The sequence below is a fragment of the Rattus norvegicus genome, chromosome 14, assembly GCF_036323735.1.
Source record: "Rattus norvegicus strain BN/NHsdMcwi chromosome 14, GRCr8, whole genome shotgun sequence".
NCBI classification, from domain to species: Eukaryota; Metazoa; Chordata; class Mammalia; order Rodentia; family Muridae; genus Rattus; species Rattus norvegicus.
Window position 1 is genome coordinate 42,463,208 of NC_086032.1, and position 19,576 is coordinate 42,482,783.

The 19,576-nt window shown below is 46.0% G+C and overlaps 1 protein-coding gene across 5 annotated transcripts in view; it reads left to right on the plus strand.

Moving 5' to 3' along the window:
* Rbm47 (RNA binding motif protein 47) overlaps positions 1-19,576 on the plus strand; it is a 138,079-nt gene that overhangs the window by 55,982 nt on the left and 62,521 nt on the right. For 4 of the 5 annotated variants that reach the window (XM_006250951.4, XM_063273127.1, XM_063273128.1 and 1 more), the window contains one exon: positions 3,128-3,208. The gene's annotated coding sequence lies outside the window, so the exon portion shown is untranslated. Of the gene's footprint in view, positions 1-3,127; positions 3,209-14,298; positions 19,565-19,576 lie in introns of those variants that run through there. The other variant, XM_063273129.1, reaches the window with a different exon arrangement.

A 19,576-nucleotide genomic window follows, 5' to 3' on the forward strand; every position in this document is an offset into this window, starting at 1 on the left:
GCCCTACAGGCAATGTCTTCATCGGCCTTGGCTGAACACAGTGACCATTCTAGTTCCACATCCCTGACTTTGACCCAGGCATCCCTGTCCATGTCCCTCAGCTCTTAGCCCTCCTCCGCATCCTGGCTAGGGTGCTCCTCCATTCGATTCCTTCCTGATTAGATGTCCTCAGCAGCTCCCTGTGCCATCAGATATGAATTCCGGTTCCTCTGCTCATTTAGCCTCAGGTCCTGCCCACTCTCTATCTCCCTTGCCAAACTGAATACTGTACCCTTCATGTCTCTTCCCTCCCCATGAACTCTGGAAAATGTCTCCTCTTCATCGCTGTCTGTTGGACACACGGACGCATCCCTCATCCCTTAGTTCTCATCTTTCTTCCCTGACTAGTCTAGATGGAGAAATCCCTGCCTTTCCAGTTCCCATTGCTCCTTGCACATGCTTAGTTGGCATCCCAGCGGTTTATAATGGTCTCCCTGCAATTAACAGCTCTCTGCCCCCACTTCGAAGGCAGTGGCTTTTGTCTTCTTTCTAGAGTAGGTCCCTGGATCATAACTATCACAGCTATAGAAAATATATTCATTTGAGCCACAATGGCTGTTCCCTGCATTTGGCAAAAGGGCCTGGTATACAGTGGTGCATAAAATGGTGTTCATTTTATATGTGTTGAAAGCATAAATGGTGGATGTTTTTAAATGTCCCATACTGGTTTAGGCCAAGGGCTATCACCATAACCATTAGGCCTTATTTTATATGACCTTATGGTACCATAGAGTTTCTATAATAATAGTAGTAATTATAGATAGAGCATCTGTGCCCATCTACTTCTCACTGTCCATTCTTGTCCTTAATTGTGTACAGAGCCACCTCTGCTCATCTTTGGCACACTGGCCCTGAGACATGGTGTGGATGTGGGAAGTTTGAGATGCTATAAGAGAATAATACCACAGATCAGCAGCTTCTGTGGGATACGCTGATGTCACTGTAGTTGTAGAAGCCGTCATTCAAGATCAAAGTATCTGCAGATGGCTCCTTCTTTTTAACAATTTTAACACGTATTTATTTATTCCTGGGTGGCAGGGCACGCATGGAGGTCAGAGGAGAACTTGTGGGAGTCAGTTCTCTCTACCACGCGGCTTCCAGAGATCAAACTAAGGTCTGGTGGCAAGGACCTTGAACCATCTAGAGGACTCAGGCGACTCTCTTCTTGCTGTGTCATCTCTTGTCTGTGTCCTCATACGCTTTCCTTCTAAGGACTCCAACATACCATGGCAGGACCCAACAGGACCCATCCCTGTGGTCTCATGTAAGGTAGATCACTGCTCTGAAGATGTGATGTGATCTCTAAATACAGTCCCGTTCTGAGTCCCTGAGGGCCAGGACTTCAGCATACGAAGACAGCGGGACTATGTATGCTGTACAAGGCAGGGGCGTGGACTCTCAACACCTGTGGTTTCTTCCTTGTGTCCAGTTCCTGTTTTATAACCTGTCAATAAAAAGGAGCCCAGGAACCTTCAGGGAGAACACAGTGTCTTCCAGTCAAGTGATCTCCCCGCCGAACGCTTTGATCTTGGTAACCTTAGGTAACGGGTGCTCCAAAATGCCAGGTAGAACTTCAGTGTTCTTCTGTCTAGAAATCTGTCCCCTTCAATTTGATCATTTGGAAATGCTGACCTATGGGCTACAGGCTTCCTTTGTGGAGGGTTTGGTGGGCATGGAGAGAGGTGACATGGCACCACCTCCGTTTGCTGTAAGCAAACAGTCGGGTTCTTTATTGCCCTTGAGATGGGCACTCCTGACCCAGGTTGGACTCAGTGAGGCAAAGCCAAATGTCTGTGGGTCAACGTTCCCTCACCATATGCTAATCAGAAATTCAAGCTCAGTTAGCCTGGCCATTGCGTAGGGGAGAACTTTGGAACAAATGCTAACAGAGTTGGACACCAGGGGCTCTCACAACTCATAATCCTTTTCAAGAGGCAGGCTGTGGTCTGTCTTGGTAGGGGCAGCAGGGAGGAGGCTCCTGTCACAGTTTGATTCATTCTCTGTGGAGTGTTATATATAATAAAATCTGCTGTACAGAACCTGGTTCCTCAAAAGTGGTTTAGAGATCATAAAGCCAAACAGTTAAGGAGGCCTGGCTATGTAAACAGAAAGGACAGCTGTAGAGGGCACCCAAAGGTGAAGGACTGTGTCCTTGACATGCCCCATCATGGTGTCTCTCACTTGGGAGCTAGAGACAGGAAGATTGGGAGTTCAAGGCCAGCCTCACCACATAGTATCTTTGAGGCTAGCCTGTGCTATATGGGACCCTGTCAACAAAGCAAAACAAAATAAAACGAAGTCATGCCTAGATGACCCAGCTTGCAGGCAATGGAGCTGAGTTTCGTCCCCTTGTTGAGTCTAAGGTTTTGCTCTCTAGTCTTTCTCCTCTCCTAGTCAGAGTGAGATGGTTTTCCGGTTGCACGGCATGTAGCTAATATGAGTAGCACTGTAAAGCCGTCAAGGATGTCTCAGCTCTTTTCCCAGTGTACCAGTGGAGATTCCTCATGATGCTTGCTTACAAGCCCTTAGAGGCATGACAGCATCACGTTTCTCTTCCCGCCTCTCCTCTGCCATTCTCAGCAGCAGTTCTTTTTAAAAACAAAACAAAAGAAAACCTTCCTGCGACATTTATTTATCTATCTTGCGTGTGTGTGTCGTGGTTGGTAAGGTTGTGGCGAGTGTGTTTACCATGGCACACATGGGGAGATCAGAGGACAGTTTGTAGGGGTCGGTTCTCTCCTTCTACCCCGTCAGGACCGACTGCAGTTCTCATGGTTGTTGGCTGGTGCCTCTATCTGCTCTCCGAGTTTACTGGCTGAGCCATCTTGCTGGCACCTGTCAGTTGTTCTTTTTGGTTGTTTGTTTGTTTGTTTGTTTGAGACAAGGTTTCTCTACTTAACAGAGCCCTGGCTGTCCTAGACTCGCTCGGTAGACCAGGCTGACCTCAAACTCACAGAGATGCTCCTGCCTCTGCCTCCCAAATGCTCGGCTAGGCATGCACCACCATTATGCACTCTCAGAGGTTCTTAATGGCAGACTCCTCCTTAGCAGTTTTTGGGTTACTAATGGTGTCTTTTCCTCTTCACAGCTCAGGTAACAAACAAGTTAGAAGGACAGCCTGCGCCCTGCCACCCAGCCTCACTAGCAGCTCCCAGCTCACTGAAGTTTGGTAAGTTAAGGCGGCTTCACCCTGACCACTGCTCAGACGAACACTATACAGGCGGTCAGAGCATTACATAGCAAGTTCCACAGGCAACTCACTACCCTTCCTCATTATTTTCATCTTAAAGATTGTTGCTCTTAGGTACATGCACATAAATCTTGGGAGTATATGCCATGTGTATGTTGTGCCCAGGGAGGCCAGAATAGGAGTCAGAGCTGCTGGAACCACAATTACAGATGGTTGTGAGCCACCTGGTATGGGTGGTGGTCCCCTGAAAGAGCAGTAAGTGCTTTAACTGCCGAGCCATCTCTCAATCCCTTATTATTTTATTAAAAGACAATACTACCTTGTTTGGTTTTGTTTAACATACCAAGCAGAGTGCCCTGTATGTTTGTAAGCACCAGTGTTCCCATAAGAATGGAAATAGAATGGAAAAAAAAGAATAATTTGTTTTTGGGGTTTTGGGGTTTTGTTGTTGTTGTGGGTCATTGTTGTTCTAGTACTGATCGTAGTGGGCGTATTTGGTGGTGTGTTAGTACTTGGCTTTCATTGGATTATCTGAATCTCTGCAATGCCACCTTCGGCATCTCCCCACCAATCAACAGTGATTTAAGGTGCCTGCAGTTGGGGTGTATCTCATGGAGACTTGGATTCTGGTAATTCTTAAATAACACACACAATGTTCACAGAGTTCAGCACATTTCCTTTTGAGGGGGGTAGATTATTGAATTTTTAAGAGGAGACAAACATGTCCTGTGTGAACTAATAGGAACCCTGTGCTTGCCCAGTGAAAAATTTAAGCTCCCAGTACTGAAAGAGAAACCTGTGCTAAGTTACCTGTGCTGCGGCTGAATTAGTGCTGTAGGCTAAGTGCCCCTTCCAAATCACATGGCCTTACACACATGTACCACACCTGTGTTCCCACACACTTGACCACAATACCATGTACACACCTGCTTGCAGAACACACACACACACACACAAAGATACTCAAAAATGGAGGTAGGATGGAGAGAGAGAGAGAGAGAGAGAGAGAGAGAGAGAGAGAGAGAGGTTTAGATATTAACCATCAGGGAAGGAGGGGCCTGGAACTTGAGTGACATTATGATCTCAGAAGGGAAATAATGGCTTAGTAGGCAGAAATGGGCTGGAGACAGGTGGTACTGACAGGGGACAGCCATTTGAGGGTTCTAGCATAATCCACAAGTGTTAGTAGCAAGGAATAGCACACACCTGATGGGCCCAGGTGGAGAAGACTGGCTTCGGGTGTAGAACAAGGACTGGGTTATGTTCTGGAAGAACCTTTGACATTCTTGAGGAGGTGGCTTTCAAGCTTGTGGGCAGATCTGTGGTTGTTGCAACCAGTTTCTGGTAAGAGGTCTGCCCCACCAGCCACATGCTCGTTTCTGTATTATTCCTTCCTAGTGTAATCAGGCAAGGGTTCTTATTAGCTTAGCCCACGTATCCCTCACCAAAGGCTGTGTGTAAACCGTGGGCGTGGAGCACCCACCCTGACTATGCATCTGCCTTTTGGGCTGAGTTTCAGCCTTAGTGTTCTGTGTGGATAGCGTCCTTCAAGAGTACTGTGGAAGTCAGTGTTGTTGTATATGACTGTGACCCAAGCACTTCACAGCCACCCTCAATTATATAACCAGTGTGAGCTGTGTGAAACCCTGTGTCAAAAAAAAAAAAAGAGTGTGTGTGTGTGTGTGTGTGTGTGTGTGTGTGTGTGTGTGTGGTCTCTCTCATATATATATGAGAGAGATAATCTCTCTGTGTGTGTATGTGTGTATGTATGAGAGAGATAATCTGTGTGTGTGTGTGTGTGTGTGTAGTCTCTCTCATATATATATGAGAGATAATCTGTGTGTGTGTGTGTGTAGTCTCATATATATATGAGAGAGGTAGTGTGTGTGTGTGTGTGTCTGTGTCTGTGTCTGTGTCTGTGTCTGTGTGTCTGTGTGGGTCCTGACCCTTTTTGACTAATTATCCCCATTCCAAGCAAGTTCATGGATTAGGAAGTGAGTAATCTCCTAGTTGAAAATGGAAGTTGTGTTTGAAATGGAAAAAAAAAGTGAGCATGTGAGACAGGTTCTTTTTTGTTTTGTTTTCAATTTTGTTTTGTTTATTAATAAGAACACTGAGCCAGAGTTCATTTATTTATTTAATGTGTGTATACATTTGTAGAGTGATGTGCATGTCCTGTGGATGGAAGTCAGAGAACAATTTTGGGAAGTTGTTTTCTGGGTCTCAGGGATTGAATTCAGGTCCTCTGGTTTGGTGGCAAGCCAGGTCAAAAAGGATGATGTCTGTTGTTGGTGGCTACTGTTAAGTGGCTGTTCCTGGTCTTGAACTAAAGCTCAACCAATGAGATTCCAGGTTTCTCATGAGAACAGCTTCCCATGCACTCCTAAAATTTGCTGGAGAAAATTTCAGAACCAGCCCTCTCTTCTTCTCATCCCAAGAAGGCAGCTGGAGGTGAGGGCCTTCGAGTTAGTTGCACAGCTTGCCAACCTGTATGAGGGAAGCTGGCTAAGAGCAAATACAACCAAAGGTCAGACAGATAAGCCAAGCAGACTGTCTTTTCTTTAGTCATGTGCTAGCGGGGCCTGTCACAAAATGACCCTAGCTTGCTCAAAACAATCCCAGAGGTTCTAGAAGCAGCTTTCTGTCTTCTGTCTTTAACAGAATAGTTGTTTTCTTAACACACATTAGTAATATTTACTATATATATAGTGTAACATTAGTACAAAGAAAGTGAGGAAGAGAGAGTCACTGCCCAGGGCCACTGTAGGAAAGAATATTAATAGTGTTCACAGTTCACCATTGGCAAGGTGCTTGCTTGGCACAAATGAAGTCCCTAGTTTTCATCCTGTGGTGGTTTGACTAGGAATGGCCTCCCATAGACTCATATGTTGAATGCTTGGCCAGAGGGAGTGGCACTGTGAGGAGGTCTGGCCTTGGAGTAGGTGTGGCCTTGTTAGAGTAGGTGTGACCTTGTTGGAGTGGGTGTGGCCTTGTTGGAGTGGGTGTGGCCTTGTTAGAGTAGGTGTGGCCTTATTGGAGTAGGTGTGACCTTGTTGGAGTAGGTGTGGCCTTGATTGAGTAGGTGTGGCCTTGTTAGAGTAGGTGTGGCCTTGTTGGAGTAGGTGTGGCCTTGTTGGAGTAGGTGTGGCCATGTTGGAGTAGGTGTGGCCTTGTTGGAGTAGGTGTGGCCTTGTTGGAGTAGGTGTGTCACTGTTGGGGGCGGGCTTTGAGGTCTCCTATGTTCAAGCTGCATTCAGTATGCTCTACAGTCCCCTGCTGTATGCACTTCAAGATGCAGAACTCTCAGCTCCTTCTCCAGCACTGTGTCTGCTGTATGCCTCCATGCTTCCTACCATGACAACGATGGACTAACCCTTCAAAACTATCAGCCAGACCCAATTAAATGTGTTCCTTTATAAGAATTGCTATGGTCATGGTATCTCTTCACAGCAATCAACCCTAAGGCACATCCATAGCATCTCATAAAATTGGGTGTGGTGGTGCATTGTCTGTAATACCAGCACTTGGGTGGTGGAAGCAAGAGAGTCAGAAGTCCAGTGTCATTCTTGGCTACATATGGAGTTTGAGACCAGCCTGGGGCATGAAGACCCGATTTTGTTAAAAGTTATCCACAAAAGTGTCATAGCTTCTGTAGCTCATTGGGCTGCCCCTTGCCTCCAAGTGAGATAACCAGTTTTCAAAATGAAAAAGGTAGAAGGTAGATGTGAGTCATGGCTTAACCAATAATGTGGGAGACAAGTAGATGTTTGCCTACAGAGAAAGTCTGGCTACTGTAAGGAAGAGGTTTACTCCCACTGCACAAGGAAAACTCACTCAAACCATGTGTCCTTTGGCAGAGTAGCAGCAGCTTAGTGGTGACTCCATGCTTTGTAAAAGGCATTTAATGGTTTGGAAAGAAGGAAACTACTCCCAAGTTCTAAGGCTGAATTACTCGGCTAAGGTCAGCATGAAACCTCTAGGCAGGTTTTGTAGGTGACATTCAAATGTTAGCTAAGTGGTAGAAGTTGCCTAGAATGCACCAGGCTCTGGGTTCAATCCCCACCACACAAGTGTCAGCCCAGAAGCTACCAAGAACAGTATCCTCCAGCCGGTCAGTAGCTGTGCCACTGAAGTCAAAGCTTCCTGCAAGGCTTCACGATGCTCAAAACCAGGTCGCTCCCAGATGTGTTCGTAGCTGTTACACCAGGGACAGACAAACAGAGCACTCAACCTTCACTTCAGCCACTTTCAGTGGTGTCTGTGCCAGAATCAGAGGCAAATAAAACAAAACAAAAAACCATGACAGCAACGGAACGGCCATGCGGATTTCATCCAGAAATTAAAAACTTCTGTGTTTAGAGATAGATAGGGTATTGTTGAAACTGAGACCACAGCCATCAGCATCCAAGGCACTCCTGAAGCAAAGAGTGAGCAGCTTGGCCTTGGGTCCCTGTAGTGAATGGCTGTTCCACCCAGTCAGGCCCTTAGACCTAGCGCTGTTGATGCTTACTGAGTGCTTTCCTCTCCACACACATAGTCCATCACCAAGTGATGAATCGTCCAAGTCCTGAAGTATTGGAGTTACAAGGAACCCTAGAGATGGTGAAACCACCTGAAATCAGTGTTCATGGAGTGCTTATGATGTGCTCGACACAAGATACACACTTATATATACATGTATATGGAGTGTTTATGTATATATGCACAGCCTTATACTTGGCTAGAGTCATTCTATATTTATAATAATCCCACCAAGAAAGTTAGGAACCTGGGCATGCTGACACATGCATGTAAGGCCAATACTAGGGATCTGGAGGCAGGAGGACTAGGAATCAAAGCCTGCCTGAGCTATGCAGTGAGACTGCATCTCGGCAAAACAAAACAAACAAACACCGGGTTTACTGGTTTGTGTGTGATTCCAATGCACTGAGGGGGGGGGGGCAGGTGCATCAGGAGTTCATGGCCAGCCTGGGCTACTTAGGATTTCAAGACTAGCCTGAGCTATATGAAACCCTGTTTAAACCTCTTCAAAAAACATTTTTGAACCATGAATTCTAGGAACATACTCAAAGCAGAGCACATACCAAGAGTGACTGAAGCCAGATCTTCCTTCCTTTCCCTCCAAAATCCCACAAAGAGTTAACACAAATTTGGGTTGACTTTAAGTTGGGGGAAGAGACATCCTCTAGAGTCCATCTCACCTACAATTAAATATAGAAGGGTAACACCTTTGTGCAGACCAGCTCATTGATTCAAAAATCAAGAAACTAAGACCAAGACCCAGTGGACTGGCCAAGCTTTAGACTCAGGTCCGTTGATGCTATAATCACCTTCCTAGTCAATTTATAGCTTTAGTCTCACATTATTACAATAGAAAACACTGAAAGAGGGTGCCCCTAAATGTCAACATATATGAGTGTGGATGGGAGTTGTCTGGCCTCAACATCTGCATGTGTGTATTTGATTTATCATTGCTGTGTGTGTTTGTGAACATGGCTCTGCATGCCTGTGTGTGCAGGTGAGTAAAGTCCAAGGGAGGTCGTCCAGCTCCCTCCCCGTCACTTTCCACCTTATTCCTTTGAGACAGAAACTCGAGCTTAGACTGTCAGTTGCAAGTCCCGGTGGTCCTTCTGTCTCTGGCCCACACAGCACTGGGGTTAACAAGCACAGCCCAGGTCTTCATAGTTGTCCATCAAATGCTCTCAAACACTGAGCCATCTTTTAGCCCCCTGAGTTGTTGTGTGTTTTTAAAATTATTTTCTCTCTGTGTGTGTATGTATATGTATGATGTGTGTATGTGCACATGTTCATGCATGAGTGCACATATGCGTGAGCCACGGTGTGCATATAAAGGTCATATTCTATTCTGGTTTTCATCTTCCATTTTGTTTGAGATAGGGTCTGTTGATTGTATGCAGTTAGCTGGCCCCCAAGCTTCCAGGGACTCTTCTGCCCTGCTCCCTATGACTGTAGGAGTTCTGGGGTTCTAGAGGGTATTACTGTGCTCAGTTTTACCCAGGTCTGGGGATTTGAACTCAGATTCTAACATTTGGGTGCCAAGCCCTTCAATCACTGAACTATCTTCCCAGCCTGTTTTACATGTTGGTTGAGTTCGGAAAGAAGGAAGAAAATTGTGCAAGAGAAACTGGGTGACCCGCAGAACCCTAAACTAGTTACCATTAGCCTCTTAGCAGAGAAAGCATTTGCTGTGACGTGGCCCATGTTGATGCCCTGGTTGCTGTTGTGGCTGTTCACATTTTGAGACAAGGTCTCATTCTATAGAGCTGGGAACTCATTATGTAGCCCAAGTTGGCCTCAAACTTGTCACAGTCCTCCTGTCTCTGCTTCCTGAGTGCTGGATTTATGGAATGGGCTGCCACACTAAACTAATACTGGCCACTTTCCAGGACAGATCTATATTTTGTGGGGGAGGTGGTGGCGGCAGGGAGGGGGTTGGGGTGGTATATGGACAGTGAGGCTAGCACAAGTTAAAGCTCTGTGTTCTCTGCACTTTAGACAATACTGACAGCAGTCAAAGGCACAAGCCTGCCTGGTGAGAACAGGAACATGGGGACCTGTCACCTCAGTATGTGAAGACTAGGAAGGGGTGCGTGTGTGGAAAGTGAGGCTAGAGACTATCACTGTGCTCTTGGCTTGAGAATTTGATGAGTCACAGTTTCTGGTAGCCCCCAGAATCAATCCTGAAGGCACGTTGAAGGAGAAAGGTGAGATAACCCAGGGTTGTGTAGAGTCGCCAAAGAGGGAGCTCAGCCTGCCCCGTGCCTTTCAACACTGGGGGATCTTGATTGACTGAACAGATTGGGGCCTCTTGGGGAGGCCAGGCACAAGGGCAGATCTGAGCTAGGGTCTGTACTCAGGTAGCAATACTGCCAGTCTGGCCCAGATGCTTTCTCTTAATAACTTGCACTTTTCTCTCTGTGCCTTGAGTGTCCTCTCTCTCTCTGGGACCAGTAAGCCATATGTCCGGAGCCCTTCGATATACCCAAACTTCTCCCCCCCCCCCCACCTCCGGAGCTAGGGACTGAACCCAGGGCCTTGCACTCCCTAGGCAAGCGCTCTACTGCTGAGCTAAATCCCCAACCCATACCCAAACTTCTTTCTCCTTAAACCTGCTTTCTCTGTACAACAATGCCAAGCAACCAGAGTTTCCAGGGACTAAGCCACTACCTAAAGACTATACATGGACTGACCATGGACTCTGACCTCAGGTAGCAATGAATATCCTAGTAAGAGCACCAGTGGAAGGGGAAGCCCTGGGTCCTGCTAAGACTGAACCCCCAGTGAACTAGATTTTTGGGGGGAGGGCAGCAATGGGGGGAGGATGGGGAGGGGAACACCCATAAGGAAGGGGAGGGGGGAGGGGTTAGGGGGATGTTTGCCTGGAAACCGGGAAAGGGAATAACACTCGAAATGTATATAAGAAATACTCAAGTTAATATAAAAAAAAAAAAAAAAAACAACCTGCTTTCTCCTGTGGTATCAAGTGTTCCCTTCTAAAACATTCTTCTTCATTAAGATTCCAGTTTGGGCTTCTGCTCCCCATAAGCTTTTTTTTTTTTTTTTTTAAATTCATTGATTTTTTTTTTTTTTTTTTTGGTTCTTTTTTTCGGAGCTGGGGACCGAACCCAGGGCCTTGCGCTTCCTAGGCAAGCGCTCTACCACTGAGCTAAATCCCCAACCCCAATTCATTGATTTTTATGTATATGAATATAGTGTCAGTGTCTTCAGACACACCAGAAGAGGGCATCAGATCCCATTACAGATGGTTGTGAGCCACCATGTGGTTGCTGGAAATTGAACTCAGGACCTCTGGAAGAGCAGTCAGTGCTCTTAACCTCTGAGCCATCTCTCCAGCCCTCCATAACCTTTTTTCTCTCATCTTTGCCACATCCATCTAAACTTCTGTGTCTACAACTACTGTTAGCATAATCCAACCTGCCTTACCTCCAATAAAACTCCACAGTCACAATAAACCAAACAGATAACACACACACACACATGCACGCATGCACACGCACACAAGCACACACGCACATGCACACACACACGCACGCACAAGGAAGGAAGAAAGGAAGGAGACAGAATCAGATAGGAAAGAAGTAAGGGAGGGAGGGAAGGAAATAAGGAAGGAAAATACAGTCAGAAGGAAAGAAGGAAGAAGAAAAGACAGACGGAACAGAGGAGTCAGGGACTGGAGGCGCTGCTCAGTACTTAAGAACCTGTTGCTCTTTTAAAGGACTCAGGTTCGGGTCCCAACACCCACATGGTAACTCACAACCACCTCAGTTCTAGAAGATCTGACATCTTTTTCTGACCTCCTCAGGCACCAGGCACCCATACCTACATGTACACAAAATGCTCATATGCATAAAACAAGCCTGAAAAAAGAGAAAAGAAAGTTGACTTGCCTTTGTTATAGGAAATCTTTCCCAAGTGAAAGAGGGGCCACCTCTCCCTGGGTGCTGTTTTCTGCACTCTATTGTAGGGGCCAATCTATTTCTTTTAGATTTTGTTGATCATGTAACAGTGTCATGTGTATCTTTCCCCTCTTGCTGGATCATTAAAAAACAAAACAAACAAGCAAAAAAAAACAAGCCTTTCCCTAATTTGTTTGCTACTTATTAAGTATACCCAGGGGCCAGGGTCATGCTGATGTGGAAACAGGACTTTGGTTTATAACAATGCTCATGTTTGCTTTGGTTTGCCTGCACCAATTTGGAAAAACACCCAACTCACTCCCAAGGCTGTTACTAGGCTGAGCTTAGGCTCCTAGTAGCTTCCCACCAAGGAAGCAGCAGCAGCAGCAGCAGCAGCACTGTCCCTGCAGACTCCCTACCCAGAACAAGACAATCATCATGCACAGGGAAGCATTGCTTAGCAAAGTCTGCCTGCAGTCTTTGTGTTTGTGGCAGCTTTGGTAGCTAGTTACACATGCACACACACACTCTAGAGTTTTACCGTTTCTCCTCGCAGAGAGCCCAGCTCTGGGATAGCAGGTGAGCAACAGAAGTTGATTCACTGAAATTTGAGACACTAACCATTTTGGGGAACCTGTGTTTTTCAAAAGACCAGAGAAACCTAATGGCTACAAACTGAGATTTTGACATCTGAGTGGGTAGTAGGTTCCAATCTTCCTTTACCAGTCAGTGGCTTTACTTGGCTTCTTTGGGGTCCCATTTTCTTATTTGGATGAGGAAATCAGAGTTGTCATTGGACTCACCACAGAGGACTTGGGGGGCTGGCATTTGTCTAGAATGTACTTCTAGGCATACTGGGTCATTTCTGTAATCCCACCACCCAGGAAGCAAAGGCAGGCCAATCACCAGGAGTTCCAGACTAGCCTGGGCTACAAAGTGAAGCTGTGCCCCCCCCAACCCAACCCAACCCAACCCAACCCAACCCAAAATAAATAAGTAAATAAAAAAGGAATTATAGCAAATGGTCAGCCCTGAAAAACCATGCATGTGAACTTGTGTGTGTGTGTGTGTGTGTGTGTGTGTGTGTGTGTGTGTGTGTGTGTGTGTGTTTTTAAAAAGAGGCCATACATTTGTGTTTTGGGGGTGAGGAGTGTTGCATGGGACACTTTGGAGAGAGGAAAGGGAAGGGGAGAAGTGATATAATTAGATTATCTCAAAAATAAAAATACTATGTACAAAACTAATAAAAGAATTAATTTAGCCTCTCTGTAATCCCAGCACTTGGAAGGTGGAGGCAGGAGGATCAGTAGTTCAGTCCTTGGCTAAGTAGCAAGTTCTAGACCATCCTGGACTATGTGAAGCCCTGCCTGGAGAAAAAAAAAAGTTGTTAGTGTTTAGCACAGTGTGAGAAGCATAGTTTAAGTAGGCATTTCTCAGTGTTTTTGTCTTTGCACATCTTGAAAGCAGATAAAGTGTAATAGGATGCCTAATTCCTTAGGAAGATCATGTAATTAGAGTTGTTTTTAGTATAACTATGTCCCCAAATACTGCACAGAATGTATTATACTATACTAACATAGCCTTTTATTTGCTTGATCTGTTGATTCTATGTTCTTTAAAACCACGGGGACCAAACATGATTTTATTTTTGAGACGGTGTCTTGCTACATAGCTCCAACTTTTCAGAAATCTGTGAAGATTTTGTTCTGTTTTGCTCTGATTCAGCAGATACTCAACCTCTGAGCTCATTTAAGGTGAGCCCTCATTTAAGGTGGGTTTTTTTTTCTTTTTCTTTTTAGAAGACTCATTTTTACTTGTGTATTTCAGTGTCTTTGGGCTGTCAAATATTTTCCCATGAGGCCAGGTGCCTATAGAGGCTGGAAGAGGACATTGTATTCCTGGAGCTGGAATTACAGGGTTTTGGGAACCAAAGTTTGGTCACCTGGAAGAGCAGTGTGTGCTCTTAAATCCTGAACTATCTCTCCAGTCTTTTGTTAAGTAGAGAGAGATTATCAGTCTCACTAAGTCACTGGCTCTGAAGTCACTGTAGCTTAGACTGCCCTACATCTGTCATCTTCTGACTCTCCTGAGTAGTCGGGATTGTAAATCTTGCAGATGAGCATGAGGGGGTGTGAGGTGTGTGTGTGTGTGTGTGTGTGTGTGTGTGTGTGTGTGTGTGTGTGTGTGATGTTTGTAGATGCATCCACCTGTGCATATACGTGTGGAGGTCAGAGGTTGATCTCGGGATGTCTTCCGTTAGTTTTTACCCTATACAGGATCTCTCATTCACCCTGGGACCCAATAAGTCTGCTCTAATGGCTGGAGTAGAGTGGCCAGGGGGTGCCTGGGGTCTAACTGTGTCCATTCCAGCACTGGTGTGGTACCTTTCACCATGCTTGGCTTCTGCATAGGTTCTGAGGATCCAAACTCAGATCCTCATGCTTGCATTTTAGACACAGACACACATAGACAGACAGACAGACAGACAGACAGACAGACACACACACACACACACACACACACACACACATGAAACTGGTCCTTATAGATTTTTGAACTTAATATCAAAATGCTTGGGGACAAGAGGTAGGGTGTGTGTGTGTGTGTGTGTGTGTGTGTGTGTGTGTGTGTGTGTGTGTGTCTGTGTGTGTGTTCCTAGGACTCAAACCCAGAGATTTTCCCATGCTGGACAAGTGCTCTACCATTGACCTACATTCCCAGCATGAAAGTTGTAGTTTCCTAAATCTAGTTACATTGCGGAATTTCTAAACACATCAATGAAAATTTTATGCTTTGTAATATTGAAGTTCTTGGACTAGCTCGAACTCTCATAGGGCGATGCTAAGTCGCCATGGTCATTTGGAAAATATTGGTTCACTTATTTGTAAAACACTGGCATATGTTTTATTATGTAGCATGCATTGAAATGTGTTGCTGTCACAACTGATATTCCTAAAGCAGCCTTTAATTATTGGCAAGCTGTCAAGTCCATGTTAGCAGATGCAAGGTCCCCACGATTTTAACTTTACTTTGACAGCTGGAATTAGAAACAGCTGTGCCTTTGACGTGACAAGGATACTTTGTTGATTATTTGCTAGAAAGCCTCTGCCAAAAGCCCAAAGCTGAAGAACTATGTTGGTTCTCTCATACAAATGGCTTTCTAGGTGGGAAGTGGCAAGTCCCTGGTGCAGCTCTGTCACGCAAGTGATTCCCCTTGGGACTGCTGTGACAACTAGGTATCAAAACAGGCACTTTACTGGGTGAGCTCTCTGGGGTTCCTGAAACCTCACTTTGAGGATTGTGGGTCTGGTGACTGAAGTTCCAATGGAAGCCAGCCCCAGAAGGTGCAGACTCATCGTGTGCCTATTGGAGCCTTCCCTTTCCTGGATAATTTGGGAAAACAACAAAAGCTACTGGGACTTCTTTAGGGTGTAGGTTGAGGCCAGCATGGGTGATAGGCAGTTTCCAAAGCCACATGCACCAAGCTTCTTGAAGCTCTCTTCTGAGCTTTAAAGGAATTAGAATGACACAGGGACTCCGATCTTTCATGTTTCGTCCCACCCACCTCTCTTTCTTCTCTGTACCCTCATGTTTCAGAACTCAAAACTTTCAAAAATCTGAAAGCATTCTACAGGGTAAATATACACGAGGGTCACGTATATTCAGGGCAGAACTAGGCCTCCAAAGTGCACAGGTGTTTTGGAAGTGAGCAGCAATCTCTCAATATCGAATACTCTGCCCTTTCAGAATTCTACAGTTGAAATCTCCAGGGAGAGCTCTTCAGAAGCAGAGGAATTAGGGCCTCTGAAACTTCAAGGCCAGCTGGGTTCACATATCCAGACCATGTCTTTAAAAACAAACAAAAAGACCAAGGCCTCCATTGTACTATTGTGCTGAGGACCTCAGAGCAAAACCTTGACCTGGAATTGTTAGAAATGGGGGTTTGGAATGGGATGATGGGATGTACGAGGCTAGGGATAGAGGGGGACCCTAAATCAACAAATCAAAGAACCAACCAAACAAGAAAACAAGTACTGTCCAGAAAGCACTGACCTCCCTCAGGGACACAAGTCAATCTGTGACCAGCATGAGACAGCATATTTACATCATAGCATGCCTAGTACTAGGGAGAGTCCAGCTTTCTCTGCGGTGAGCATGCAGGGCTTCAATAGCAAGTGTGCTAACACTGTGTGTGTGTGTGTGCGTGTGTGTGTGTGCGCGTGTGTGTGCGAGTGTGTGCGCGTGTGTGTGCGTGTGTGTGTGCGTGTGTGTGTGCATGTGTGTGTGCGTGTGTGTGTATGTGTGTGTTGAGGGGAGTAGGAATGGAATCTGTATTGTTTGGTTGGGTTTCATGATCAAATGAGAACCCCTCCCCAGTTGTAGTTTTTCTGATCTTCAGGCAAGAAAGAAAGTGTCGAGGTGTGGGAGAGAAGGAACGAAGAACGGTCTAATGGGTTCGGATCATAGAGGGGCCAGAAGTAGAGGAGTCTGTGTAAGCAGTAGGCTGCTACTAGGGAAATAGACTACAGTATGCGTGGGGTGCAAGTGGGATCAGGGGCTTAGATGGAGACTGGCGATTCTCTGCTCTGCCCTCACTACAGGGGTACGCCCCCATGTTGCCTCTCTGCTGTCGTCCCCTAAGTCCTGAACTAAGGGAGATCTCGTGGTCAAGTGCCTAGGATTGTAGACAGTAAGTGATGCTTGAAACTTGTTTTGGGGGCAAAGCCCATCACTGAAGATGCTAAGGCAGAAGGTGGAGAGTGTTACACAGCAATATTATGTCTTCTTAAAAACAGCATATTAATTATTATTGGACGTTTGTCTGATTGATTAGTTAGTACATGTGTGTGTGTTTGCATGTGTGTGGCACGGCATACATGTGGAGATGAGAACACATGGGAGTCAGCTCTCTTCCTTTTCACTGTTTGAGTCCTGCGGATTAAGCTCAGGTCAGGCATGGTCAGGCATGGTAACCTCCTTAGCCATCTCTCCAGCGGAAGACTATGTCTTAAAAAAATAATTTGTAGGGCTGGAGAGATGGCTCAGTGGTTAAGAGCACTGACTGCTCTTCCAGAGGTCCGGAGTTCAATTCCCAGCAACCACATGATGGCTCACAACCATCTGTAATGGGGTCCAATGTCCTCTTCTGGTGTGTCTGAAGACAGCTCAGTGTACTCACATATATAAATAAATCTTAAAAAATAATAATTTGTAGTCCTGGAAATGGCTCAGTGCTTAAGGACACTTGCCTTCCCACAGGACCTGGGTTTGATCCCGGCCCCCACGTGACTGCTCATAACCATCTGTTATCCCAGTTCTAGGGCATCTGACACTCTCTCTGGTCATCTCAGATACTGCACATGCACAGTGCACACGACACATGGCAGGACAATCACCCGTGAGATGAAGTTCAGTTTGGGATTTGGTTTCTTTGGCAGAGTCACGGTATATGTCTCAGTCTGATTTTAGCCCCTAGCAATCCTCCTGCTTCAGCTTCCTGAGAGCTGGGATTACAGACATACATCATTATACCTTTTCTTTGGGTATTTACTTTTTTGGTTTTTGAGACAGGCTAGACCGTCCATCCTTGGCAACCATCCTCCCACGTCAGTCTCCTAAGCCTGGCTTGATGCTTGTCTCATTTGCTATCATTCCTTCACACTTTGATGGTTTAATATGTTCATAAGACCACGTATGAAATGAAACAATATCTTGCCAAGTGTGGCCTTTTTTATACTAGGACAAAGCATTCCTTTGCATTTAGACATTTTCACATTTTTGCTCCTCAGAATTCGATTATAACAGAGCACAATCACCACACTTGGGCGATTGAAGTGGGATTGCTGAGAATTTCAGTGAATCCGGGCTGTTCATGTAACTGAGTTCTGGGCCAATGTAGGCTAAAACCCTGTTCAACAACAACAACAACAACAGAGCTACAAACACCACCAGAAGTTCAAGTACTTTCCCACACAGACCTAGGACTGGCTCAATGTTAGGGGTACAGTGCTAATGTTCCTCTAGAATCCATGAACACCAGAGTGGAAGGGGGTACTCTAGTGAAGGGTATGTAGAAGAGACCCCCTGGGAAGGAGAAAACATCCCCAATTGTGAAGTTGACCTTGTTACTCATTGGATTTCCTTGGGATGCCTGAAGTGTGAACGTCCAGGAGAAGCGTCTCATGTGATGGGAAGAAGTAGGAAGCTGAGACTGGCAGCCAGGGTGAGGGATAGAGAAGACTGACCATGGGAGGAGCACCACGGCAGGAGGCCAGGAGGCCGTGGTAGAGCTATCACAAGTTCAAGGCCTGCCTGTGCTGAAGAATCCATGTTCTTCAAAACAGCACAGTGTGCTCGGCTAGTGAGGTAGAGAAGAGGAGAAGCACCGCAGAGGCCTGGCAGGAGTGGCTGTGCAGGCCCGGTTAGCTAATTGTGTTACAGGGCAGTGCGCACAGACTGTTGTGTAGGCTGGAGGAGACTGCCCTGGCTGGCCGGCCCTGTCACCACGCCTCTCAGCAGTCAGATAAAAGAGTGAAACCCACCCAGAACTGATTAGTCATTCCAACCCCAGAGAAGGGAAACTGAAGCCTCTGTTGATGAAATGGAAAATATGACAGGGTTCATACACAAAATGTGAGGAGACAGTTGTGACAGCACTGCAGACCATGCTTTGCAGATCTAAAGAAACACTTGATTAGAGAGCTGTTTCCATTGAGAGTCTTCCTGGCTTGAAGACGGTTGTTTGTTTGTTTGTTTGATATACATCAAGAAACAGTCTTAGAAAGGTGTAAGTACTAGCCCAAGGTCAAATAGCCAGAGTATTTAAAAAGAAAAAAAAAGCTTCCGGTTCCGCAATCAGTTTTCCACACTTCTACTCAAAAGTACCAACTGTGGAATTCTGAGTACTCTTGGGGACTGAGGTGGGGGTGGGGGACAAAAAAGGAGAGGGGCATTTTATTTACCTAACCTCTCTGCCAAAGCAAACTTGCTTCTCTGGATGGGTTTGCTCTTCCTTTAGGCTCGTAGGTAATGAAATACTCAACCTTCCTCACTGTCTAACTCAGAGCGCCAAGAGCAGGTATGTGCGCGTCACCTGCATGGGCCTGGGACACAGGTTCTCTGGACCAGGCTGCCCAAAGACCGCTCCGTCCCTCCTCTGTTTGGTTAACCCCGCTTCTAAGAAGCACCTGACGTGCTGTGGGTGCCGGTCACCCGGTGCCAGCAAGTTTCTGTTGTCCTTCAGTTATAATTGTTAACCTGAATGGAATGCCAAACTTCTGGTTCAGAGCAAGTTGCTGTTTAACTGTGACTAACTTGTGGGCTATGGAAAACGGGGTGTATGTCCTGTTATTGCGGAAGCTACCTTTTCCAGGCACCGTTTCCACAATAGCTAGAAATAAGTGCCCCATAAATACGTGGGTGCTGCTGTGTCTGCAGTTGGCCAGGGAGTTCTACCCTTCATCTCCCCTTATTAACTCTTAATTTAGACACCCTTTCAGTCGACAAGTCAAGACTTGCTTGGGGATTAGAACAAGGTGATCGTAAGGCCACCTTCAAAACAAAACAGGAAAACCTCTAAAGCCCCTAGCGTCGAGTTCTATTTCTAGAAGCTTTGCCCAGGAACTCCCAACTTCAGATTTGGATTTGTTCCCCTGTCTTACAGGGAAGTGTGGAGACTGGCTTGCTCAATGACATTATTGTACATCACAGGATCGCTTTGCTACCATTATATTGTGTTCTCTCAATGGTGTTTGCTCTGAGGGTGGGTCGAAAGGCTGTTCAGTGTCTCGTAAAACATTTACCAAAAGCACTGAGCCATGGTTTTGAAGGGCATTCCGTTGCCAGAGCGTGGGAGGCGAGGACGGGCAGGGGAAAGCGAGCACCAGGTGTTTGGCAGGTACTGGTTTCA